The sequence below is a fragment of the Pseudophryne corroboree genome, unplaced genomic scaffold, assembly GCF_028390025.1.
Source record: "Pseudophryne corroboree isolate aPseCor3 unplaced genomic scaffold, aPseCor3.hap2 scaffold_663, whole genome shotgun sequence".
Taxonomy (NCBI): domain Eukaryota; kingdom Metazoa; phylum Chordata; class Amphibia; order Anura; family Myobatrachidae; genus Pseudophryne; species Pseudophryne corroboree.
The window spans coordinates 221,463-245,883 of record NW_026970250.1 but is presented as its reverse complement, the minus strand read 5'-3'; the positions used below and the strand labels follow the sequence as shown (position 1 = coordinate 245,883).

Below are 24,421 nucleotides of genomic sequence, written 5' to 3'. Positions count from 1 at the left end.
ATTACATATAAGTACCAATCACTATTACCTATGATTGACTATGATATAGATTAAATAAATGCATTAAAAAAAAACTCATTAAATGATGATTTCTTTTTGACAGTGGATGGCTGATTGTTTCCTGAGTCAACTGAAAACCAGCCGCTCAGAAAAAAAAAAAATTTGACCTTCCCAAAATGGCCGCTGCTCCTCCCCCTTCCACCTCCATGAGGGTCACACAAAATGGTGGACAGACCATGCGGCCTCTTGTCACAAAGAAAGTCATCATTCAAAACTCCTAAAGTTATTCTAGGCCTGAGTGTGTAGTTGGCACCAAATTGAAATAAAAACCAGATTTTCAAAGACAATAGCGTACTGTTCTTACCTCCGGTCCCGGATTCCCTCAGCACCCTTTACTAAGCGAAACAGACGCTTATCCAATCAGCACTGCAAGGAATATGATCCCGCCCTTTGCTGATGGATAATGTCTGCTGATCTACCTAGTGCAGATATGTGAAGGACTGGACGGCCCCCAATTGACAATACTAAATACTTTTGTCGTATAAACAACCCTTTATGAGGTCTAAGAACACTGTACGCTGTTTACTTAAGAAGTACCGTAAGGGTACACTAGTTGCGTAACGATCGCTCAGCCGTAGGCGAGACGCTCAAGCGTCACGTTCGCTCACGGCCCAGAGATCACAGGACACGTTATTGGCTGTTGACTAACGTAATGATTCGCTATGGCGTAGCAGACGCTCGAGACCACGAGGAGATCACCAGCAGCGCAGACGCTCACAACGCTATACCTTTATGTCTAAACCTTTTAACAATGAAATACACAGAATACCTTAATGTGGATACAGGGTGTAAGTGCAACCTTGTGTAACCTGACTAACTACAAAGCTGCTTGAGCGTCACCGACGCTCAAGTGAACACTTAACACTATAGAAAATACACAGATACTGGTTTAGGGTCCAAAGCCTATTAACTGTATTATATCTAATATACTGGTAAAAAGGGGATAACAGTACAAATGATACACTACAATATAACAAAGACTTCCTAACCAAAATAGCTACACTAGAAATACAATACAATACAATTACTATTTATGGGAAAATGGAAGGGGAAGAGAAGAAGAGAGAGATAGAGAGAAATGGCTCATGATAACATTAAATAAGAGACAACATGGTTGCAGATAAAACTACACATGTGAGAGACAATCGCTGCGCAGTTAGTCAATGCTGAATACAGCATGGGATGGAAGCTAGACTCCATTTTGAGAAACCTCCACTTGATTCCAAAGACCACACCACATGGCTGAAAGGGGGAGGGGAAGACATCCAGCAGCAGCCATTTTAGATTTGCAGGTCCAAACACATGGCACTTTATTCCAAAATGTCCAAGCCTCAAAACAATGCATATGTTCTGATTTTACAATTCCAAACCATCTAAATCACCTTTCACAATGTAATCCAACTTCCTAGAACCATCTCATAATTTCACATCCCAAACAACTTCAGTATCTCAATAACCAGAGCATATTCATCACAAGACCAGATCACAATGTAATTAACACAAACGTAACTGCATGGTGGTATTTATGATTAACAGGATATATATTATAACTAACCAGCACAATCTATTTTAAATCTCCATAGGCAAACAAATACCACAAATACTATGCTACAGATTGTATACTGTTCCAATTCATCACGGACTTCACAGAGTATCCACAAACACCCAACAATCACACAACCAAGTTACAATAACCTATTTAAAACCAGAAAGCAATCTGTCTGTTTCCTTATCTAGCCATGTGAAGTTCAATACTTAGCCTTTAGTTTGGAAGATGTCCTGGGGATTCAGCCGCCATGCTGCTTGGTGCCAGGTAGCTGTGTGTGTGTCTGTGAGTGTAGCTACATTACATCTGTTCTCTGAGGCCACACCTGACCACTACCTTCCTGTTTGACCAGTACCTGGGGGAGGGGTCTTTCTTTCTCCTTTGTATATGCTAATCAGGTTCAGCCCTGAAAACTTAGTAAAAGGTTGTCTTGAGCATCCATTGTTCTAACAATATGATCTTAGCTTTTATACATATAATCATATCTATCCGCTGCAATGTCCCACAACAACACAACAGGCCTCAAACTAACCCACACCTCATTCTGCTTGCTTCAATACCAAACATGATGTGTTTATCTGGTTCGGTTCGAATGATACACATCCATGACATTAATTCATTAGCCAATTCTAAATCTCCATGATGTCTGGTGCTGTTCATTATTATAACCATGTACTGTATGAAACAAGTGCCGAATCCATCTCTGTGCCATGTCCGAGCAAATGCGTGTGTTTCCATATATTGCTGTGCTCGCTGCGCATATTTGCAAGTATAGCGACTTATATGTGTGCAGTTTATATGGTCTCTCTATGTAATATTTTTGACTTTGACACTTGGATGACCCCTAGTTCGCATTAAACACCTCCACATTCCTTTGGTGTGGGGCTCATGTTGGCCATGCCCCATCCCCTGAAGCATTTAAGCTGATTTCTTGCAGCAGCTGGGCACTGTAACAGCTCCAGAGCTGCTCTGTAAGGCAAGTAAAAGGGTGTGGGCCCTGCAGCACTACCTGTAGTTTGCATTGTGCATTGGAAGGCACAAAGTAAGCAGACGGGAGGAGAAGTCAGGATAGTGCACAAGGGTATAGAAGGGAGCGGCTGAAGAAAAGAGAAGTGGAAACAGACAGCAAACTAGGCTGGAGAGAGACCTGAGACAAAGAGATCTGAATTATACGAGAGCCGACCAGGGGAAACACAAATTATGCAGTCAAGTTTCCCACATTTGGGGAAATCGCAGGAGCAGCACACCCAGAGTACAATGGGTGAGCCTTGCCCTGGGAGAAGCACCTTCATGATCATAGTATCTCACCTGGCAGGTAAGTAGGAGTTGGGCTAGAGCTGGGGAGGGTCGCTGCTCGGGTACCCCCCTGTAAAGTGAAGGAGATCCAACTGAGGCAGCACAAGGGAACTCTCGAAAGAAGAACAAGGCTAAAGGAAAATCTGAGACAAAGAAATTTGACTTTTACCAGAGCTGACCAGAGGAAAGCACAAACACAGTCTCCCACTACCACAAATAATGCAGTCAAGTTTCCCACATTTGGGGAAATCACAGGGGTCAGCATACCCAAAATGCAATGAATGAACCTCACCCTGGGAGAAAAATCTTCATGACCATGGTATCTCCTATGCAAAATAAGTATGATTTGGAATAGGGCTGGGGAGGGCCGCTGCTCATGCACATCTCTGTCAAGTAAAGGAGATTCAACTGAGGCAGCACAAGGGAACTCTCATCTTGGGACAACAACTGCAGGGAGAACACATATTTTCAGATGAACATGGGAGGGCAGAAGGCTGCCTAATACTGAAGCACCCCCAAACAACAAACCAAATGCAACAACTAGTGCAAGCATTCCTGGGGGAAGTTCTGCAGAAGACGGATTTGCATACGGTGATGTCATCCAAGCAGTGGGTCAAAGTTGGCTTCAACCCTCATCTGCATATGAAAAGAGAAAAGGGGCGTGCAGGGCATGGCGGCCTTTTGCGGTGCTTGGATGACCCCTAGTTCGCATTAAACACCTCCACCCTCCTTTGGTGTGGGGCTCATGTTGGCCATGCCCCATCCCCTGAAGCATTCAAGCTGATTTCTTGCAGCAGCTGGGCACTGTAACAGCTCCAGAGCTGCTCTGTAAGGCAAGTAAAAGGGTGTGGGCCCTGCAGCACTACCTGTAGTTTGCATTGTGCATTGGAAGGCACAAAGTAAGCAGACGGGAGGAGAAGTCAGGATAGTGCACAAGGGTATAGAAGGGAGTGGCTGAAGAAAAGAGAAGTGGAAACAGACAGCAAACTAGGCTGGAGAGAGACCTGAGACAAAGAGATCTGAATTATACGAGAGCCGACCAGGGGAAACACAAATTATGCAGTCAAGTTTCCCACATTTGGGGAAATCGCAGGAGCAGCACACCCAGAGTACAATGGGTGAGCCTTGCCCTGGGAGAAGCACCTTCATGATCATAGTATCTCACCTGGCAGGTAAGTAGGAGTTGGGCTAGAGCTGGGGAGGGTCGCTGCTCGGGTACCCCCCTGTAAAGTGAAGGAGATCCAACTGAGGCAGCACAAGGGAACTCTCGAAAGAAGAACAAGGCTAAAGGAAAATCTGAGACAAAGAAATCTGACTTTTACCAGAGCTGACCAGAGGAAAGCACAAACACAGTCTCCCACTACCACAAATAATGCAGTCAAGTTTCCCACATTTGGGGAAATCACAGGGGTCAGCATACCCAAAATGCAATGAATGAACCTCACCCTGGGAGAAAAATCTTCATGACCATGGTATCTCCTATGCAAAATAAGTATGATTTGGAATAGGGCTGGGGAGGGCCGCTGCTCATGCACATCTCTGTCAAGTAAAGGAGATTCAACTGAGGCAGCACAAGGGAACTCTCATCTTGGGACAACAACTGCAGGGAGAACACATATTTTCAGATGAACATAGGAGGGCAGAAGGCTGCCTAATACTGAAGCACCTCCAAACAACAAACCAAATGCAACAACTAGTGCAAGCATTCCTGGGGGAAGGCCTGCCGCAGATGGATTTGCATATGGTGATGTCATCCAAGCAGTGGGTCAAAGTTGGCTTCAACCCTCGTCTGCATATGAAAACAGAAAAGGGGCGTGCAGGGCATGGTGGCCTTTTGCGGCGCTTGTCTGACCCCTAGTTTGCATTAAACACCTCCACCCTCCTTCGGTGTGGGGCTCATGTTGGCTATGCCCCAGCCCCTGAAGCATTCAAGCTGATTTCTTGCAGCAGCTGGGCACTGTAACAGCTCCAGAGCTGCTCTGTAAGGCAAGTAAAAGGGTGTGGGCCCTGCAGCACTACCTGTAGTTTGCATTGTGCATTGGAAGGCACAAAGTAAGCAGACGGGAGGAGAAGTCAGGATAGTGCACAAGGGTATAGAAGGGAGCGGCTGAAGAAAAGAGAAGTGGAAACAGACAGCAAACTAGGCTGGAGAGAGACCTGAGACAAAGAGATCTGAATTATACGAGAGCCGACCAGGGGAAACACAAATTATGCAGTCAAGTTTCCCACATTTGGGGAAATCGCAGGAGCAGCACACCCAGAGTACAATGGGTGAGCCTTGCCCTGGGAGAAGCACCTTCATGATCATAGTATCTCACCTGGCAGGTAAGTAGGAGTTGGGCTAGAGCTGGGGAGGGTCGCTGCTCGGGTACCCCCCTGTAAAGTGAAGGAGATCCAACTGAGGCAGCACAAGGGAACTCTCGAAAGAAGAACAAGGCTAAAGGAAAATCTGAGACAACGAAATCTGACTTTTACCAGAGCTGACCAGAGGAAAGCACAAACACAGTCTCCCACTACCACAAATAATGCAGTCAAGTTTCCCACATTTGGGGAAATCACAGGGGTCAGCATACCCAAAATGCAATGAATGAACCTCACCCTGGGAGAAAAATCTTCATGACCATGGTATCTCCTATGCAAAATAAGTATGATTTGGAATAGGGCTGGGGAGGGCCGCTGCTCATGCACATCTCTGTCAAGTAAAGGAGATTCAACTGAGGCAGCACAAGGGAACTCTCATCTTGGGACAACAACTGCAGGGAGAACACATATTTTCAGATGAACATGGGAGGGCAAAAGGCTGCCTAATACTGAAGCACCCCCAAACAACAAACCAAATGCAACAACTAGTGCAAGCATTCCTGGGGGAAGTTCTGCAGAAGACGGATTTGCATACGGTGATGTCATCCAAGCAGTGGGTCAAAGTTGGCTTCAACCCTCATCTGCATATGAAAAGAGAAAAGGGGCGTGCAGGGCATGGCGGCCTTTTGCGGTGCTTGGATGACCCCTAGTTCGCATTAAACACCTCCACCCTCCTTTGGTGTGGGGCTCATGTTGGCCATGCCCCATCCCCTGAAGCATTCAAGCTGATTTCTTGCAGCAGCTGGGCACTGTAACAGCTCCAGAGCTGCTCTGTAAGGCAAGTAAAAGGGTGTGGGCCCTGCAGCACTACCTGTAGTTTGCATTGTGCATTGGAAGGCACAAAGTAAGCAGACGGGAGGAGAAGTCAGGATAGTGCACAAGGGTATAGAAGGGAGCGGCTGAAGAAAAGAGAAGTGGAAACAGACAGCAAACTAGGCTGGAGAGAGACCTGAGACAAAGAGATCTGAATTATACGAGAGCCGACCAGGGGAAACACAAATTATGCAGTCAAGTTTCCCACATTTGGGGAAATCGCAGGGGCAGCACACCCAGAGTGCAATGGGTGAGCCTTGCCCTGGGAGAAGCACCTTCATGATCATAGTATCTCACCTGGCAGGTAAGTAGGAGTTGGGCTAGAGCTGGGGAAAGTCGCTGTTCGGGCACCCCCCTGTCAAGTGAAAGAGATCAAACTGAGGCAGCACAAGGGAACTCTCGAAAGAAGAACAAGGCTAGAGGAAGATCTGAGACAAAGAAATCTGACTTTTTCCAGAGCTGACCAGAGGAAAGCACAAACACAGTCCCCACTACCACAAATAATGCAGTCGAGTTTCCCACATTTGGGGAAATCACAGGGGTCAGCATACCCAAAATGCAATGAATGAACCTCACCCTGGGAGAACAATCTTCATGACCATGGTATCTCCTATGCAAAATAAGTATGATTTGGGATAGGGCTGGGGAGGGCCGCTGCTCATGCACATCTCTGTCAAGTAAAGGAGATTCAACTGAGGCAGCACAAGGAAACTCTCATCTGGGGACAACAACTGCAGGGAGAACACATATTTTCAGATGAACATGGGAGGGCAGAAGGCTGCCTAATACTGAAGCACCCCCAAACAACAAACCAAATGCAACAACTAGTACAAGCATTCCTGGGGGAAGTTCTGCAGAAGACGGAATTGCATACGGTGATGTCATCCAAGCAGTGGGCCAAAGTTGGCTGGAACCCTCATCTGCATATGAAAAGAGAAAAGGGGTATGCAGGGCATGGCGGCCTTTTGCGGCGCTTGGATGACCCTTAGTTCGCATTAAACACCTCCACCCTCCTTCGGTGTGGGGCTCATGTTGGCCATGCCCCATCCCCTGAAGCATTCAAGCTGATTTCTTGCAGCAGCTTGGCACTGTAACAGCTCCAGAGCTGTTCAGTAAGGCAAGTAAAAGGGTGTGGGCCCTGCAGCACTACCTGTAGTTTGCATTGCGCATTGGAAGGCACAAAGTAAGCAGACAGGAGGAGAAGTCAGGATAGTGCACAAGGGTATAAAAGGGAGCGGCTCAAGAAAAGAGAAGTTGAAACAGACAGCAAACTAGGCTGGAGAGAGACCTGAGACAAAGAGATCTGAATTATACGAGACCTGACCAGGGGAAACACAAATTATGCAGTCAAGTTTCCCACATTTGGGGAAATCGCAGGGGCAGCACACCCAGAGTGCAATGGGTGAGCCTTGCCCTGGGAGAAGCACCTTCATGATCATAGTATCTCACCTGGCAGGTAAGTAGGAGTTGGGCTAGAGCTGGGGAGGGTCGCTGCTCGGGCACCCCCCTGTCAAGTGAAGGAGATCCAACTGAGGCAGCACAAGGAAACTCTCGAAAGAAGAACAAGGCTAGAGGAAGATCTGAAACAAAGAAATTTGACTTTTACCAGAGCTGACCAGAGGAAAACACAAACACAGTCCCCCACTACCAACAAATAAAGCAGTCGCGTTTCCCACATTTGGGGAAATCACAGGGGTCAGCATACCCAGAATGCAATGAATGAACCTTACCCTGGGAGAGTAATCTTCATGACCATGGTATCTCCTATGCAAAATAAGTATGATTTGGGATAGGGCTGGGGAGGGCCGCTGCTCATGCACATCTCTGTCAAGTAAAGGAGATTCAACTGAGGCAGCACAAGGGAACTCTCATCTGGGGACAACAACTGCAGGGAGAACACATATTTTCAGATGAACATGGGAGGGCAGAAGGCTGCCTAATACTGAAGCACCCCCAAACAACAAACCAAATGCAACAACTAGTGCAAGCATTCCTGGGGGAAGTTCTGCAGAAGACGGATTTGCATACGGTGATGTCATCCAAGCAGTGGGTCAAAGTTGGCTTCAACCCTCATCTGCATATGAAAAGAGAAAAGGGGCGTGCAGGGCATGGCGGCCTTTTGCGGTGCTTGGATGACCCCTAGTTCGCATTAAACACCCCCACCCTCCTTTGGTGTGGGGCTCATGTTGGCCATGCCCCATCCCCTGAAGCATTCAAGCTGATTTATTGCAGCAGCTGGGCACTGTAACAGCTCCAGAGCTGCTCTGAACGGCAAGTAAAAGGGTGTGGGCCCTGCAGCACTACCTGTAGTTTGCATTGTGCATTGGAAGGCACAAAGTAAGCAGACGGGAGAAGTCAGGATAGTGCGCAAGGGCATAGAAGGGAGCGGCTCAAGAAAAGAGAAGTTGAAACAGACAGCAAACTAGGCTGGAGAGAGACCTGAGACAAAGAGATCTGAATTATACGAGAGCCGACCAGGGGAAACACAAATTATGCAGTCAAGTTTCCCACATTTGGGGAAATCGCAGGAGCAGCACACCCAGAGTGCAATGGGTGAGCCTTGCCCTGGGAGAAGCACCTTCCTGATTATAGTATCTCACCTGGCAGGTAAGTAGGAGTTGGGCTAGAGCTTGGGAGGGTCGCTGCTCAGGCACCCCCCTGTCAAGTGAAGGAGATCCAACTGAGGCAGCACAAGGAAACTCTCGAAAGAAGAACAAGGCTAGAGGAAGATCTGAGACAAAGAAATCTGACTTTTACCAGAGCTGACCAGAGGAAAGCACAAACACAGTCCCCCACTACCACAAATAATGCAGTCGAGTTTCCCAAATTTGGGAAAATCACAGGGGTCAGCATACCCAGAATGCAATGAATGAACCTCACCCTGGGAGAACAATCTTCATGACCATGGTATCTCCTATGCAAAATAAGTATGATTTGGGATAGGGCTGGGGAGGGCCGCTGCTCAGGCACATCTCTGTCAAGTAAAGGAGATTCAACTGAGGCAGCACAAGGGAACTCTCATCTGGGGACAACAACTGCAGGGAGAACACATATTTTCAGATGAACATGGGAGGGCAGAAGGCTGCCTAATACTGAAGCACCCCCAAACAACAAACCAAATGCAACAACTAGTGCAAGCATTCCTGGGGAAAGGCCTGCAGCAGATGGATTTGCATACGGTGATGTCATCCAAGCAGTGGGTCAAAGTTGGCTTCAACCCTCGTCTGCATATGAAAAGAGAAAAGGGGCGTGCAGGGCATGGCGGCCTTTTGCGGCGCTTGGATGACCCCTAGTTCGCATTAAACACCTCCACCCTCCTTCGGTGTGGGGCTCATGTTGGCTATGCCCCAGCCCCTGAAGCATTCAAGCTGATTTCTTGCAGCAGCTGGGCACTGTAACAGCTCCAGAGCTGCTCTGTACGGCAAGTAAAAGGGTGTGGGCCCTGCAGCACTACCTGTAGTTTTCATTGTGCATTGGAAGGCACAAAGTAAGCAGACAGGAGGAGAAGTCAGGATAGTGCACAAGGGTATAAAAGGGAGGGGCTCATGAAAAAAGAAGTGGAAACAGACAGCAAACTAGGCTGGAGAGAGACCTGAGACAAAGAGATCTGAATTATACGAGAGCCGACCAGGGGAAACACAAATTATGCAGTCAAGCTTCCCACATTTGGGGAAATCAGAGTGCAATGGGTGAGCCTTGCCCTGGGAGAAGCACCTTCATGATCATAGTATCTCACCTGGCAGGTAAGTAGGAGTTGGGCTAGAGCTGGGGAGGGTCGCTGCTCGGGCACCCCCCTGTCAAGTGAAAGAGATCCAACTGAGGCAGCACAAGGGAACTCTCGAAAGAAGAACAAGGCTAGAGGAAGATCTGAGACAAATAAATCTGACTTTTACCAGAGCTGACCAGAGGAAAGCACAAACACAGTCCCCCACTACCACAAATAATGCAGTCGAGTTTCCCACATTTGGGGAAATCACAGGGGTCAGCATACCCAGAATACAATGAATGAACCTCACCCTGGGAGAACAATCTTCATGACCATGGTATCTCCTATGCAAAATAAGTATGATTTGGGATAGGGCTGGGGAGGGCCGCTGCTCAGGCACATCTCTGTCAAGTAAAGGAGATTCAACTGAGGCAGCACAAGGGAACTCTCATCTGGGGACAACAACTGCAGGGAGAACACATATTTTCAGATGAACATGGGAGGGCAGAAGGCTGCCTAATACTGAAGCACCCCCAAACAACAAACCAAATGCAACAACTAGTGCAAGCATTCCTGGGGGAAGGCCTGCAGCAGATGGATTTGCATACGGTGAAGTCATCCAAGCAGTGGGTCAAAGTTGGCTTCAACCCTCGTCTGCATATGAAAAGAGAAAAGGGGCGTGCAGGGCATGGCGGCCTTTTGCGGCACTTGGATGACCCCTAGTTCACATTAAACACCTCCACCCTCCTTCGGTGTGGGGCTCATGTTGGCTATGCCCCAGCCCCTGAAGCATTCAAGCTGATTTCTTGCAGCAGCTGGGCACTGTAACAGCTCCAGAGCTGCTCTGTACGGCAAGTAAAAGGGTGTGGGCCCTGCAGCACTACCTGTAGTTTGCATTGTGCATTGGAAGGCACAAAGTAAGCAGACAGGAGGAGAAGTCAGGATAGTGCACAAGGGTATAAAAGGGAGGGGCTCATGAAAAAAGAAGTGGAAACAGACAGCAAACTAGGCTGGAGAGAGACCTGAGACAAAGAGATCTGAATTATACGAGAGCTGACCAGGGGAAACACAAATTATGCAGTCAAGCTTCCCACATTTGGGAAAATCGCAGGGGCACCACACCCAGAGTGCAATGGGTGAGCCTTGCCCTGGGAGAAGCACCTTCATGATCAAAGTATCTCACCTGGCAGGTAAGTAGGAGTTGGGCTAGAGCTGGGGAGGGTCGCTGCTCTGGCACCCCCCTGCCAAGTGAAAGAGATCCAACTGAGGCAGCACAAGGGAACTCTCGAAAGAAGAACAAGGCTAGAGGAAGATCTGAGACAAATAAATCTGACTTTTACCAGAGCTGTCCAGAGGAAAGCACAAACACAGTCCCCCACTACCACAAATAATGCAGTCGTGTTTCCCACATTTGGGGAAATCACAGGGGTCAGCATACCCAGAATGCAATGAATGAACCTCACCCTGGGAGAACAATCTTCATGACCATGGTATCGCCTATGCAAAATAAGTATGATTTGGGATAGGGCTGGGGAGGGCCGCTGCTCAGGCACATCTCTGTCAAGTAAAGGAGATTCAACTGAGGCAGCACAAGGGAACTCTCATCTGGGGACAACAACTGCAGGGAGAACACATATTTCCAGATAAACATGGGAGGGCAGAAGGCTGCCTAATACTGAAGCACCCCCAAACAACAAACCAAATGCAACAACTAGTACAAGCATTCCTGGGGGAAGGCCAGCAGCAGATGGATTTGCATATGGTGATGTCATCCAAGCAGTGGGTCAAAGTTGGCTTCAACCCTCGTCTGCATATGAAAAGAGAAAAGGGGCGTGCAGGGCATGGCGGCCTTTTGCGGCGCTTGGATGACCCCTAGTTCGCATTAAACACCTCCACCCTCCTTCGGTGTGGGGCTCATGTTGGCTATGCCCCAGCCCCTGAAGCATTCAAGCTGATTTCTTGCAGCAGCTGGGCACTGTAACAGCTCCAGAGCTGCTCTGAACGGCAAGCAAAAGGGTGTGGGCCCTGCAGCACTACCTGTAGTTTGCATTGTGCATTGGAAGGCACAAAGTAAGCAGACAGGAGAAGTCAGGATAGTGCGCAAGGGCATAGAAGGGAGCGGCTCAAGAAAAGAGAAGTTGAAACAGACAGCAAACTAGGCTGGAGAGAGACCTGAGACAAAGAGATCTGAATTATATGAGAGCCGACCAGGGGAAACACAAATTATGCAGTCAAGTTTCCCACATTTGGGGAAATCGCAGGAGCAGCACACCCAGAGTGCAATGGGTGAGCCTTGCCCTGGGAGAAGCACCTACATGATCATAGTATCTCACCTGCCAGGTAAGTAGAATTTGGGCTAGAGCTGGGGAGGGTCGCTGCTCGGGTACCCCCCTGTCAAGTGAAGGAGATCCAACTGAGGCAGCACAAGGGAACTCTCGAAAGAAGAACAAGGCTAGAGGAAGATCTGAGACAAATAAATCTGACTTTTACCAGAGCTGACCAGAGGAAAGCACAAACACAGTCCCCCACTACCACAAATAATGCAGTCGAGTTTCCCACATTTGGGGAAATCACAGGGGTCAGCATACCCAGAATGCAATGAATGAACCTCACCCTGGGAGAACAATCTTCATGACCATGGTATCTCCTATGCAAAATAAGTATGATTTGGGATAGGGCTGGGGAGGGCCGCTGCTCAGGCACATCTCTGTCAAGTAAAGGAGATTCAACTGAGGCAGCACAAGGGAACTCTCATCTGGGGACAACAACTGCAGGGAGAACACAAATTTTCAGATGAACATGGGAGGGCAGAAGGCTGCCTAATAATGAAGCACCCCCAGACAACAAACCAAATGCAACAACTAGTGCAAGCATTCCTGGGGGAAGGCCTGCAGCAGATGGATTTGCATACGGTGATGTCATCCAAGCAGTGGGTCAAAGTTGGCTTCAACCCTCGTCTGTATATGAAAAGAGAAAAGGGGCGTGCAGGGCATGGCGGCCTTTTGCGGCGCTTGGATGACCCCTAGTTCGCATTAAACACCTCCACCCTCCTTCGGTGTGGGGCTCATGTTGGCTATGCCCCAGCCCCTGAAGCATTCAAGCTGATTTCTTGCAGCAGCTGGGCACTGTAACAGCTCCAGAGCTGCTCTGTACGGCAAGTAAAAGGGTGTGGGCCCTGCAGCACTACCTGTAGTTTGCATTGTGCATTGGAAGGCACAAAGTAAGCAGGCAAGGTCCAGAGAACAGTTAGAGGTCGGAGTAGCACTATCTCAAGTAGTACTACGACAGCACGGATGGATTCTAAATATTCCAAAATCGCAGCTGATTCCGACGACACGTCTGCTGTTCCTAGGGATGATTCTGGACACAGTACAGAAAAAGGTGTTTCTCCCGGAGGAGAAAGCCAAGGAGTTATCCGACATAGTCAGGAACCTCCTAAGACCAGGCCAAGTGTCAGTACATCAATGCACAATGGTCCTGGGAAAGATGGTGGCTTCTTACGAAGCGATTCCATTCGGCAGATTCCACGCAAGAACTTTTCAGTGGGATCTGCTGGACAAATGGTCCGGATCGCATCTTCAAATGCATCAGCGGATAACCCTGTCTCCAAGGACAAGGGTGTCTCTCCTGTGGTGGTTACAGAGTGCTCATCTCCTAGAGGGCCGCAGATTCGGCATTCAGGATTGGGTCCTGGTGACCACGGATGCCAGCCTGAGAGGCTGGGGAGCAGTCACACAGGGAAGAAATTTCCAGGGCTTGTGGTCAAGCATGGAAACGTCACTTCACATAAATATCCTGGATCTAAGGGCCATTTACAATGCCCTAAGTCAGGCAAGACCTCTGCTTCAGGGTCAGCCGGTGTTGATCCAGTCGGACAACATCACGGCAGTCGCCCACGTAAACAGACAGGGCGGCACAAGAAGCAGGAGGGCAATGATGGAAGTGGCAAGGATTCTTCGCTGGGCGGAGAATCATGTGATAGCACTGTCAGCAGTGTTCATTCCGGGAGTGGACAACTGGGAAGCAGACTTCCTCAGCAGACACGATCTTCACCCGGGGGAGTGGGGACTTCACCCAGAAGTCTTCCACATGATTGTGAACCATTGGGAAAAACCAAAGGGTGGACATGATGGCGTCCCGCCTCAACAAAAAACTGGACAGATATTGCGCCAGGTCAAGGGACCCTCAGGCAATAGCTGTGGACTCTCTGGTAACACCGTGGGTGTACCAGTCAGTGTATGTGTTCCCTCCTCTTCCTCTCATACCAAAAGTACTGAGAATCATAAGAAGGAGAGGAGTAAAGACTATACTCGTGGCTCCGGATTGGCCAAGAAGGACTTGGTACCCGGAAATTCAAGAGATGCTCACGGAAGACCCGTGGCCTCTACCTCTAAGAAAGGACCTGCTCCAGCAGGGACCATGTCTGTTCCAAGACTTACCGCGGCTGCGTTTGACGGCATGGCGGTTGAACGCCGGATCCTGAAGGAAAAAGGCATTCCGGATGAAGTCATCCCTACCCTGATCAAAGCCAGGAAGGATGTAACCATACAACATTATCACCGTATTTGGCGTAAATATGTTGCGTGGTGCGAGGCCAGGAAGGCCCCTACAGAGGAATTTCAACTGGGTCGTTTCCCGCATTTCCTGCAAACAGGACTGTCTATGGGCTTCAAATTAGGGTCCATTAAGGTTCAAATTTCGGCCCTGTCAATATTCTTCCAAAAAGAACTGGCTTCTGTTCCTGAAGTTCAGACGTTTGTCAAGGGAGTACTGCATATACAGCCTCCTTTTGTGCCTCCAGTGGCACCTTGGGATCTCAATGTAGTTTTGGGATTCCTAAAATCACATTGGTTTGAACCACTCACCACTGTGGACTTAAAATATCTCACATGGAAAGTGGTAATGCTGTTAGCCCTGGCAGGCTAGCCAGGCGTGTCTCAGAATTGACCAAAACAAAAAACTGCAACAAACGAGTGCCTAATCATCAAAATAAAAAGTGAAAACCAATACGTGTTTCATAGAATTAAATAATCACAATTTTATGTTCCTGATAGTCTGCGCTTGCCGGAATACTATGTGTAGTATTGTGGTGATAGCATAGAAAAAGAACAAACGGCTGTGCTGAATATCAGGAACGAAACATGATGTACAGAGAGCCAACGTAAAAAATAACAATGTTTATTAATAAAACATATAAAAAGATTAATTGTCAAATAACCGGTGAAAAATATATACAAATATATATAAGAACAGTCACTAGACGTGAACTAGTGGTATATTGTAATGACTCAGCTTATTGGGGTGAAAAGTTCCGTGATTCACTTGTTAGATAGTTGATAAATACCAGGTGTGTTGGTAGGATCCTAATGAATAAAAAAGTCCCTCAGTTGAAATTGATATTCAATACCTTTCCAAAATGGGCTGGTAAGAGCCGAGCGTCCTCGGCTTCAATGTCCTGCAATGCCCATATACGCTGTGCAGCGGAAAGGAATGGATCGTCTCTCTCACAACCCGGTCGTGGCGGCGTGTGCGCTGAAGCCGCTGATGTCGGATGCTGTAGAAGGAGGGTGCAGCGGGGACCAAGGAACACCTGGAAGATTTCACCTGAGCTGAGTGTGGATAGGGGCGGGTCCTGACGCGTTTCGTCACGTTCACGTGACTTTCTCAAAGGTAGAATGTTCTTATATATATTTATATATATTTTTCACCGGTTATTTGACAATTAATCTTTTTATATGTTTTATTAATAAACATTGTTATTTTTTACGTTGGCTCTCTGTACATCGTGTCTCAGAATTGGCGGCTTTATCCTATAAAAGCCCTTACCTAATTTTTCATATGTGGTGCCTGCGGCTACTAGGGACTTGGAGGATTCCAAGTTGCTGGACGTAGTCAGGGCCCTGAAAATATATGTTTCCAGGACGGCTGGAGTCAGAAAATCGGATTCGCTGTTTATCCTGTATGCACCCAGCAAGCTGGGTGCTCCTGCTTCTAAGCAGACGATTGCTCGTTGGATTTGTAGTACAATTCAGCTTGCACATTCTGTGGCAGGCCTGCCACAGCCAAAATCTGTAAAAGCCCATTCCACACGGAAAGTGGGCTCATCTTGGGCGGCTGCCCGAGGGGTCTCGGCTTTACAACTTTGCCGAGCAGCTACTTGGTCAGGGGAAAACATGTTTGCTAAATTCTACAAATTTGATACCCTGGCTGAGGAGGACCTGGAGTTCTCTCATTCGGTGCTGCAGAGTCATCCGCACTCTCCCACCCGGTTGGGAGCTTTGGTATAATCCCCATGGTCCTTTCGGAGTCCCCAGCATCCACTAGGACGTTAGAGAAAATAAGAATTTACTTACCGATAATTCTATTTCTCATAGTCTGTAGTGGATGCTGGGCGCCCATCCCAAGTGCGGATTGTCTGCATTACTTGTACATAGTTATTGTTACAAAAATCGGGTTATTGTTGTTGTGAGCCATCTTTTCAGAGGCTCCTTCTGTTATCATGCTGTTAACTGGGTTCAGATCACAAGTTGTACGGTGTGATTGGTGTGGCTGGTATGAGTCTTACCCGGGATTCAAAATCCTTCCTTATTGTGTACGCTCGTCCGGGCACAGTATCCTAACTGAGGCTTGGAGGAGGGTCATAGGGGGAGGAGCCAGTGCACACCAGCTAGTCCTAAAGCTTTTACTTTGTGCCCAGTCTCCTGCGGAGCCGCTATTCCCCATGGTCCTTTCGGAGTCCCCAGCATCCACTACGGACTATGAGAAATAGAATTATCGGTAAGTAAATTCTTATTTTCTGGACTGTGTCCAGGATCATCCTTAGGAATAGAAGACGTGTCGTCGGAATCAGCTGCGATTTTGGAATATTAAGAATCCAACCGTGCTGCCGCAACACTACCTGAGATAGTGCTACCCCGACTACCAACTGTTCCCTGGATCTTGCCCTTATCCGGAGATCGTCCAAGTAAGGGATAATTAAAACTCCCTTCCTTCGAAGGAGTATCATCATTTCGGCCATTACTTTGGTAAAGACCCGGGGTGCCGTGGACAAACCAAACGGCAGCGTCTGAAACTGATAGTGACAGTTCTGTACCACAAACCTGAGGTACCCTTGGTGAGAAGGGTAATTTGGGACATGGAGATAAGCATCCTTGATGTCCAGAGACACCATATAATCCCCTTCTTCCCGGTTTGCCATCACCGCTCTGAGTGACTCCATCTTGAATTTGAACCTTTGTATGTAAGTGTTCAAGGATTTCAGATTTAAATTAGGTCTCACCGAGCCGTCCGGCTTCGGTACCACAAACAGCGTGGAATAATACCCCTTTCCCTGTTGTAGGAGGGGTACCTTGATTATCACCTGCTGGGAATACAGCTTGTGAATGGCTTCCCATACCGCCTCCCTGTCGGAGGGAGACGTCGGTAAAGCAGACTTTAGGAAAACGGCGAAGGGGAGACGTCTCAAATTCCAATTTGTACCCCTGAGATACCACCTGAAGGATCCAGGGGTCCACCTGTGAGTGAGCCCACTGCACGCTGAAATTTATGAGACGGGCCCCCACCGTTTCTGTTCCTGGGAACTGGCTGTTTGCTGCAGCCTTTTTCCTCTCCCTCTGCCACGGGGCAGAAATGAGGAGCCTTTTGCCCGCTTGCCCTTATGGGGCCCAAAGGACTGCGCCTGATAATACGGCGTCTTCTTATGTTGAGAGGCTACCTGGGGTAAAAATGTGGATTTCCCAGCCGTTGCCGTGGCCACCAGGTCTGTTAGACCTACCCCAAATAACTCCTCCCTTTTATAAGGCGATACTTCCATATGCCTTTTGGAATCAGCATCACCTGACCACTGTCTTGTCCATAACCCTCTTCTGGCAGAAATGGACAGCGCACTTACTCTTGATGCCAGTCGGCAAATATCCATCTGTGCACAACGCATATATAGAAAGCATCTTTTAAATGCTCTATAGTCAGTAATATACTGTCCCTATCTAGGGTATCAATATTGTCAGTCAGGGAATCCGACCAAGCCACCCCAGCACTGCACATCCAGGCTGAGGCGATTGCTGGTCGCAGTATCACACCCGTGTGAGTGTATATACATTTTAGGATATTTTACTGCTTTCTGTCAGCAGGTTCCTTAAGGGCGGCCGTATCCGGGGACGGTAGTGCCACCTGTTTAGACAAGCGTGTGAGCGCTTTATTCACCCTAGGGGGTGTTTCCCAATGTGCCCTATCCTCTGGCGGGAAGGGGTATGATGCTAATAACTTTTTAGGAATTAACAGTTTTTATCGGGGGAAACCCACGCATCATCACACACTTCATTTAATTCCTCAGATGCAGGAAAAACTACAGGCAGTTTTTTCTCACCCAACATAATACCCTTTTTAGTGGTACTGGTATTATCAGAAATGTGTAAAAACATTTTCCATAGCCTCAATCATGTAACGTGTGGCCCTACTGGAAGTCACATTCGTCTCTTAATCGTCGACACTGGAATCAGTATCCGTGTCGGCGTCTGTATCTGCCATCTGCGGTAACGGGCGTTTTAGAGCCCCTGATGGCTTTTGAGACACCTGGACAGGCACAGGCTGAGTAGCCGGCTGTCTCATGTCATCAATCTTTTGTAAAGAGCTGACACTGTCACGTAATTCCTTCCATAAGCTCAGCCACTCAGGTGTCGACTCCCTAGGGGGTGACAACTCCATTACAGGCAATTGCTCCGCCTCCACACCATTTTCCTCCTCATACATGTCGACACAATCGTACCGACACACAGCACACACACAGGGAATGCTCTGATAGAGGACAGGACCCCACTAGCCCTTTGGGGAGACAGAGGGAGAGTATGCCAGCACACACCAGAGCGCTATATATATATATATATATATACAGGGATAACCTTATATAAGTGTTTTTCCCCTTATAGCTGCTGTATTGTTATACTACGCCTAATTAGTGCCCCCCTCTCTTTTTTAACCCCTTTCTGTAGTGTAGTAACTGCAGGGGAGAGCCAGGGAGTTTCCCTCCAACGGCGCTGTGAGAGAAAATGGCGCCAGTGTGCTGAGGAGATAGGCTCCGCCCCCTTCTCGGCGGCCTTTTCTCACGTTTTTCTGTGGAATCTGCCAGGGGTTAAAATTCATCCATATAGCCCTGGGGGCTATATGTGATGTATTTTCGCCAGCCAAGGTGTTTCTATTGCTGCTCAGGGCGCCCCCCCCTAGCGCCCTGCACCCTCAGTGACCGAAGTGTGAAGTGTGCTGAGGAGCAATGGCGCACAGCTGCAGTGCTGTGCGCTACCTTGGTGAAGACAGGATGTCTTCTGCCGCCGATTTTCCGGACCTCTTCTTGCTTCTGGCTCTGTAAGGGGGCCGGCGGCGCGGCTCTGGGACCGAGCTCCGAGGCTGGGCCTGTGTTCGGTCCCTCTGGAGCTAATGGTGTCCAGTAGCCTAAGAAGCCCAATCCACTCTGCACGCAGGTGAGTTCGCTTCTTCTCCCCTTAGTCCCTCGATGCAGTGAGCCTGTTGCCAGCAGGTCTCACTGAAAATAAAAAACCTAAAACAAAACTTTCACTAAGAAGCTCAGGAGAGCCCCTAGTGTGCACCCTTCTCGGCCGGGCACAAAAATCTAACTGAGGCTTGGAGGATTGTCATAGGGGGAGGAGCCAGTGCACACCAGGTAGTCCTAAAGCTTTACTTTTGTGCCCAGTATCCTGCGGAGCCGCTAATCCCCATGGTCCTTACGGAGTTCCCAGCATCCACTAGGACGTCAGAGAAACACTGATAGAGTATATTATATTTATGAATTAATTGCTTCCAGATTCTGCAGCAGCATCATCAGCACCACCAGTGTTACTCACAGTCACTTCACACTGACTGCTGCACAACACATCACTTAATTTCCGGGCCGCCCGCCACCTGGTGAAGAGACATGGGAGATGAAGGACCAGCAGTGCCACGTTGAGCGGAAGTATTGTTAATTAGTTACCCACACACTCCTTGTGACACCTGCTCCCCGTCTGCCCTCCCACCCGCCGCCTGCCGTCCGGAACCCGCACTGACAAGTAAGTCTCAGCAGAATGTGTCTGCCAGCAGCTCCCAGTCCCTCCTAGAGGAACACTGCCAGTGGTGTGGCGGCCGCGGCACACTAGGACTGAGAGACCGCAGCAGGAGGAAAGCACAGGTGGGCGGGAGGAGAGCATGGGCGGACATCACCATGTCACATTGCAAGGTGACGCCAGTCCCCCCAGTGAGGCCGCCGACGAATGCACTCAGCATAGTATTAGCAGCAGGCAGAGGGGGGTCGGGTGCAGCGGTGGTGGGAGGTACGGAAATGAGCTGCAGGCTAGGCTCCACCGATCACACACTCAGCGATCACTGTGCTACTCAAGCGTGGCGTGCAGCGGTGCTGGACATTAGGGAGTGCCTGTGCGCACCAGGCACCCCCTGTACGCACGCCTATGCGCTACCACCCCCCATATGCCACACTACATCACTATGCTACAGCCCTCCCATATGCTGCACTTCATAATTACACTATACCCCCCATACAACATACTACATCACCACACTACACTACTCACAATAAAATTAAAACATCCCAGTTCCTCATTCTTAATGAGCTCACGTGAGTTCTCTCCCCAACGGAGCTCCAGACCAAGTAACAATGAAGACACCAGCAGCGTGTAGGGGGCAGGCCTGGTCCACTTGTCAGGAGAGAGCAGTCACAGGAGGGTAAGAAGGGGGCGGGGCCTAGTCCTACAGACGGGAGAGAGCACAGACAGGAGAGAGCAAGGTACAGGGGTAGAAGGGGACGGAGCCTATTCTTACAGGCTTTCAAAATTCGACTTTAAAATTCGACATTTGACAAATTCGACTTTTCTGCAATGGTACAAATGCGGCAATTCGACAAAAGTATATTCAATTGAAGTTTGTAAATTCGACAACAGTGCTTTTAAACAGTAAATTCGTCATTTTCAATCCGCCACACTTTGCTGGCGGAATCTAATAAAAAATTTTTAAAAACATGTTTTTTTTTATGCAGTTTTTTTTTTTTGGTAATAGCATATCTATTTATATTAGAAGGGATTAGGTACTTGGTTTGTCTTTTTTGGAGGCACAAGTATTATTTATATATTTTTTAAAATATTATTTATTTTTTAAATGGAATGTGAAAAACCCGAAAAAAAAATTGCGTGGGTCCCCCCTCCAAAGCATAACCAGCCTCGGGCTCTTCGAGCCGGTCCTGGTTCTAAAAATCCGGGGGAAAAACGGACAGGGGATCCCCCGTATTTTTAAAACCAGCACCGGGCTCTGCGCCTGGTGCTGGTGCAAAAAATACGGGGGACAAAAAGAGTAGGGGTCCCCCGTATTTTTTACACCAGCATCGGGCTCCACTAGCTGGACAGATAATGCCACAGCCGGGGGTCACTTTTATACAGTGCCCTGCGGCCGTGGCATTAAATATCCAACTAGTCACCCCTGGCCGGGGTACCCTGGGGGAGTGGGGACCCCTTCAATCAAGGGGTCCCCCCCCCAGCCACCTAAGGGCCAGGGGTGAAGCCCGAGGCTGTCCCCCCCATCCAAGGGCTGCGGATGGGAGGCTGATAGCCTTGAGAAAATTTAAAGAATATTGTTTTTTCTAGTAGTACTACAAGTCCCAGCAAGCCTCCCCCGCAAGCTGGTACTTGGAGAACCACAAGTACCAGCATGCAGGAGAAAAACGGGCCCGCTGGTACCTGTAGTTCTACTGGGGGAAAAATACCCAAATAAAAACAGGACACAGACACCGTGAAAGTATAACTTTATTTCCCACCTGCCGACACACACATACTTACCTATGTTGACATGAAGCAGTCGGTCCTCTTCTCCAAGTAGAATCCACGGGTACCTGAAAATAAAAGATAATTATACTCACCTGATCCAGGTTCCAGATTAAATCCACGTACTTGGCAAAACAACAAACCGAACACCCGGACCAGACGGACTGAAAGGGGTCCCATGTTTACACATGGGATCCCTTTCCACGAATGCAGACATCCGAATCTCGCGAGAATCCGACAGCGGTATGATGACGTTCGTGCGCGCTCGGGCTAGCCGAGCAAGGCGGGAAGGTTCGAACCTGCCTCGGACCCGTGTAAAATGGGTGAAGTTCGGGGGGTTCGGATTCCGACGAACCGAACCCACTCATCACTAGTATGTACGTGAGTGTCAGGTGCCGTGCGCGTACATACGTGTCAGTGCCGTGCGTGTACGTACGTGTGTGTCAAGTGTCGTGCGTGTACGTGTGTGTGTGTGTGTGTGTGTGTCAGGTGGCGCATACCTACATGTGTGTATGTCAGGTGCTGTGCATGTGTGTACGTACAGGCGTGTGTCAGGTGCCGCGCGTGTACGTACGTGTGTGTGTGTGTGTGTGTGTGTGTGCCAGGAGCCGCGCGTGTACATGCGTGTGGGTGTCAGGAGCCGTGCGTATACGTACATACGTGTAGGTGTCAGGTGCCGTGCGTATACGTATATACGTGTGTGTGTCAGGAGCCGAGCGTGTTCGTACATGTGTGTGTGTGTGTGTGTGTGTCAGGAGCCACGCGTGTGTGTGTGTCAGGAGCCACGCGTGTTCGTACATGTGTGTCAGGTGCCGCACGTGTAAGTGTGTGTGTGTTTTAAATTCCGCGTGTGTACGTACGTATGTGTGTGCCTGGAGCCGCGCGTGTACATACATGTGTGTGTGTGTCAGGTGCTGTACGTGTATGTGTGTGTCTCAGGTGCTGCACGTGTATATGTGTGTATCTCAGGTGCTGCATTTGTATGTGTCAGCTGCCACGTGGGTGTCAGGTGTTGAGCGTGTATGTGTTTGTGTCGCATCTGTATGTGTGTGACTGTCAGGTGCTGCACGTGTATGTGTGTGTCAGGTGCAGCATGTATATATGTGTGTGTTAGGTGCTGTTCATGTATGTGGGAGTGGCAGGTGCTACATGTGTATATATGTGTGAGTGGCAGGTGCTGCGTGTGTATACGAGTGTGTGTGAGGTGCTGCGAGTGTATGTGTGTGTTAGGTGCTCTGAGTGTATATGATTGTGTGTCAGGTGCTGTGCGTGTGTGCGTTAAATGCCACATGTATGTATGTGTGTCAGGTGCTGCGTGTGTGTGTGGGTGTGTCAGGTGCTGCATGTCTGTGTGTGTGGGTGTGTCAGGTGCTGCATGTGTGTGTGTGTGTGTGTGTGTGTGTCTGTCAGGTGCTGCATGTGTGTGTCAGGTGCTGCATGTCTGCGTGTGTGTGTCAGGCGCTGCATGTCTGTGTCAGGTGCTGCGTGTGTGTGTGTCAGGTGCTGTGTGTGTGTGTCAGGTGCTGCGTATGTGTGTGTGTGTCAGGTGCTGCGTGTCTGTGTCAGGTGCTGCGTGTCTGCGTGTGTGTGTCAGGTGCTGCGTGTCTGCGTGTGTGTGTCAGGTGCTGCATGTCTGCGTGTGTGTGTCAGGTGCTGCGTGTGTGTGTGTGTGTCAGGTGCTGCGTGTCTGCGTGTGTGTGTCAGGTGCTGCGTGTCTGCGTGTGTGTGTCAGGCGCTGCATGTCTGTGTGTCAGGTGCTGCGTGTGTGTGTGTGTGTCAGGTGCTGTGTGTGTGTCAGGTGCTGCGTGCCGTGTGCGTGTGTCAGGTGCGTGAGTGTGCGTGTGTCAGGTGCGTGAGTGTGTGTGTGTCAGGTGCGTGAGTGTGTGTGTGTGTGTCAGGTGCGTGAGTGTGTGTGTCAGGTGCGTGAGTGTGTGTGTGTCAGGCGCTGCGTGTCTGTGTGTGTCAGGCGCTGCGTGTCTGTGTGTGTCAGGCGCTGCGTGTGAGTGTGTGCGTGTGTGTCAGGTCCGTGTGAGTGTCAAGTGCTGCGTCTGTGTGTGTGTGTCAGGTGCTGCATGTGTGCGTGTGTGTCAGGCGCTGCGTGTGCGTGTGTCAGGCGCTGCAGGGAGGGCGGGGGGGGACGGACACACAGCAGGGAGGGCGGGGGGAGAACGGACACACAGCAGAGAGGAGGAGGGGGGGTGGACGGACACAGCGGGAGGAGGGGGGGTGGCCGGACACAGCGGGAGGAGGGGGGGTGGCCGGACACAGCGGGAGGAGGGGGGGGTGGCCGGACACAGCGGGAGGGGGGGGGTGGCCGGACACAGCGGGAGGGGGGGGGTGGACGGACACAGCGGGAGGGGGGGGTGGCCGGACACAGCGGGAGGGGGGGGTGGCCGGACACAGCGGAAGGAGGGGAGGGTGGCCGGACACAGCGGGAGGAGGGGAGGGTGGCCGGACACAGCGGGAGGGGGGGGGGTGGCCAGACACAGCGGGAGTGGGGGGGGGTGGCCGGTCACAGCGGGAGGGGGGGGTGGCCGGACACAGCGGGAGGTAGGGGGTGGACGGACACAGCGAGAGGGGGGGGTGGCCGGACACAGCGGGAGGGGGGGTGGCCGGACACAGCGGGAGGAGGGGAGGGTGGCCGGACACAGCGGGAGGAGGGGAGGGTGGCCGGACACACAGCAGGGAGGGCGCGGGGGGGAACACACTGCAGGGAGGAGGGGGGGGACACACAGCAGGGAGGGCAAGGGGGGGGGCGACGGACACACAGCAGGGGGGGGAGACGGACACACAGCAGGGAGGGCGAGAGGGGGAAGGGGGGGT

General features: G+C 49.8%; 16 non-coding genes and 1 pseudogene across 16 annotated transcripts; all 17 read right to left on the bottom strand.

Annotated features, from left to right (window-relative positions):
- Positions 1-2,766: 2,766 nt before the first annotated feature.
- Positions 2,767-2,929, bottom strand: LOC135036900 (U1 spliceosomal RNA). The gene has a single exon (XR_010231525.1). It is a non-coding gene; the product is annotated as a U1 spliceosomal RNA (small nuclear RNA).
- Positions 2,930-3,081: 152 nt separating this feature from the next.
- Positions 3,082-3,245, bottom strand: LOC135036851 (U1 spliceosomal RNA). The gene has a single exon (XR_010231479.1). It is a non-coding gene; the product is annotated as a U1 spliceosomal RNA (small nuclear RNA).
- Positions 3,246-3,919: 674 nt separating this feature from the next.
- LOC135036899 (U1 spliceosomal RNA) lies at positions 3,920-4,082 on the bottom strand. The gene has a single exon (XR_010231524.1). It is a non-coding gene; the product is annotated as a U1 spliceosomal RNA (small nuclear RNA).
- A 152-nt stretch (positions 4,083-4,234) lies between these two features.
- Positions 4,235-4,398, bottom strand: LOC135037030 (U1 spliceosomal RNA). The gene has a single exon (XR_010231645.1). It is a non-coding gene; the product is annotated as a U1 spliceosomal RNA (small nuclear RNA).
- A 674-nt stretch (positions 4,399-5,072) lies between these two features.
- Positions 5,073-5,235, bottom strand: LOC135036898 (U1 spliceosomal RNA). Its single transcript, XR_010231523.1, has one exon. It is a non-coding gene; the product is annotated as a U1 spliceosomal RNA (small nuclear RNA).
- Positions 5,236-5,387: 152 nt separating this feature from the next.
- Positions 5,388-5,551, bottom strand: LOC135037029 (U1 spliceosomal RNA). Its single transcript, XR_010231644.1, has one exon. It is a non-coding gene; the product is annotated as a U1 spliceosomal RNA (small nuclear RNA).
- A 674-nt stretch (positions 5,552-6,225) lies between these two features.
- Positions 6,226-6,388, bottom strand: LOC135036875 (U1 spliceosomal RNA). Its single transcript, XR_010231503.1, has one exon. It is a non-coding gene; the product is annotated as a U1 spliceosomal RNA (small nuclear RNA).
- Positions 6,389-6,541: 153 nt separating this feature from the next.
- Positions 6,542-6,703, bottom strand: LOC135036997 (U1 spliceosomal RNA). Its single transcript, XR_010231613.1, has one exon. It is a non-coding gene; the product is annotated as a U1 spliceosomal RNA (small nuclear RNA).
- A 674-nt stretch (positions 6,704-7,377) lies between these two features.
- Positions 7,378-7,540, bottom strand: LOC135036883 (U1 spliceosomal RNA). The gene has a single exon (XR_010231511.1). It is a non-coding gene; the product is annotated as a U1 spliceosomal RNA (small nuclear RNA).
- Positions 7,541-7,692: 152 nt separating this feature from the next.
- Positions 7,693-7,857, bottom strand: LOC135036909 (U1 spliceosomal RNA). Its single transcript, XR_010231534.1, has one exon. It is a non-coding gene; the product is annotated as a U1 spliceosomal RNA (small nuclear RNA).
- Positions 7,858-8,528: 671 nt separating this feature from the next.
- LOC135036908 (U1 spliceosomal RNA) lies at positions 8,529-8,691 on the bottom strand. Its single transcript, XR_010231533.1, has one exon. It is a non-coding gene; the product is annotated as a U1 spliceosomal RNA (small nuclear RNA).
- A 152-nt stretch (positions 8,692-8,843) lies between these two features.
- On the bottom strand, positions 8,844-9,007 carry LOC135036994 (U1 spliceosomal RNA). The gene has a single exon (XR_010231610.1). It is a non-coding gene; the product is annotated as a U1 spliceosomal RNA (small nuclear RNA).
- Positions 9,008-9,979: 972 nt separating this feature from the next.
- Positions 9,980-10,143, bottom strand: LOC135036995 (U1 spliceosomal RNA). The gene has a single exon (XR_010231611.1). It is a non-coding gene; the product is annotated as a U1 spliceosomal RNA (small nuclear RNA).
- A 674-nt stretch (positions 10,144-10,817) lies between these two features.
- Positions 10,818-10,980, bottom strand: LOC135036930 (U1 spliceosomal RNA). The gene has a single exon (XR_010231552.1). It is a non-coding gene; the product is annotated as a U1 spliceosomal RNA (small nuclear RNA).
- Positions 10,981-11,132: 152 nt separating this feature from the next.
- On the bottom strand, positions 11,133-11,296 carry LOC135037022 (U1 spliceosomal RNA). Its single transcript, XR_010231638.1, has one exon. It is a non-coding gene; the product is annotated as a U1 spliceosomal RNA (small nuclear RNA).
- Positions 11,297-11,988: 692 nt separating this feature from the next.
- On the bottom strand, positions 11,989-12,130 carry LOC135036872 (U1 spliceosomal RNA; annotated as a pseudogene).
- A 152-nt stretch (positions 12,131-12,282) lies between these two features.
- Positions 12,283-12,446, bottom strand: LOC135036879 (U1 spliceosomal RNA). The gene has a single exon (XR_010231506.1). It is a non-coding gene; the product is annotated as a U1 spliceosomal RNA (small nuclear RNA).
- Between the last annotated feature and the right edge of the window lie 11,975 nt (positions 12,447-24,421).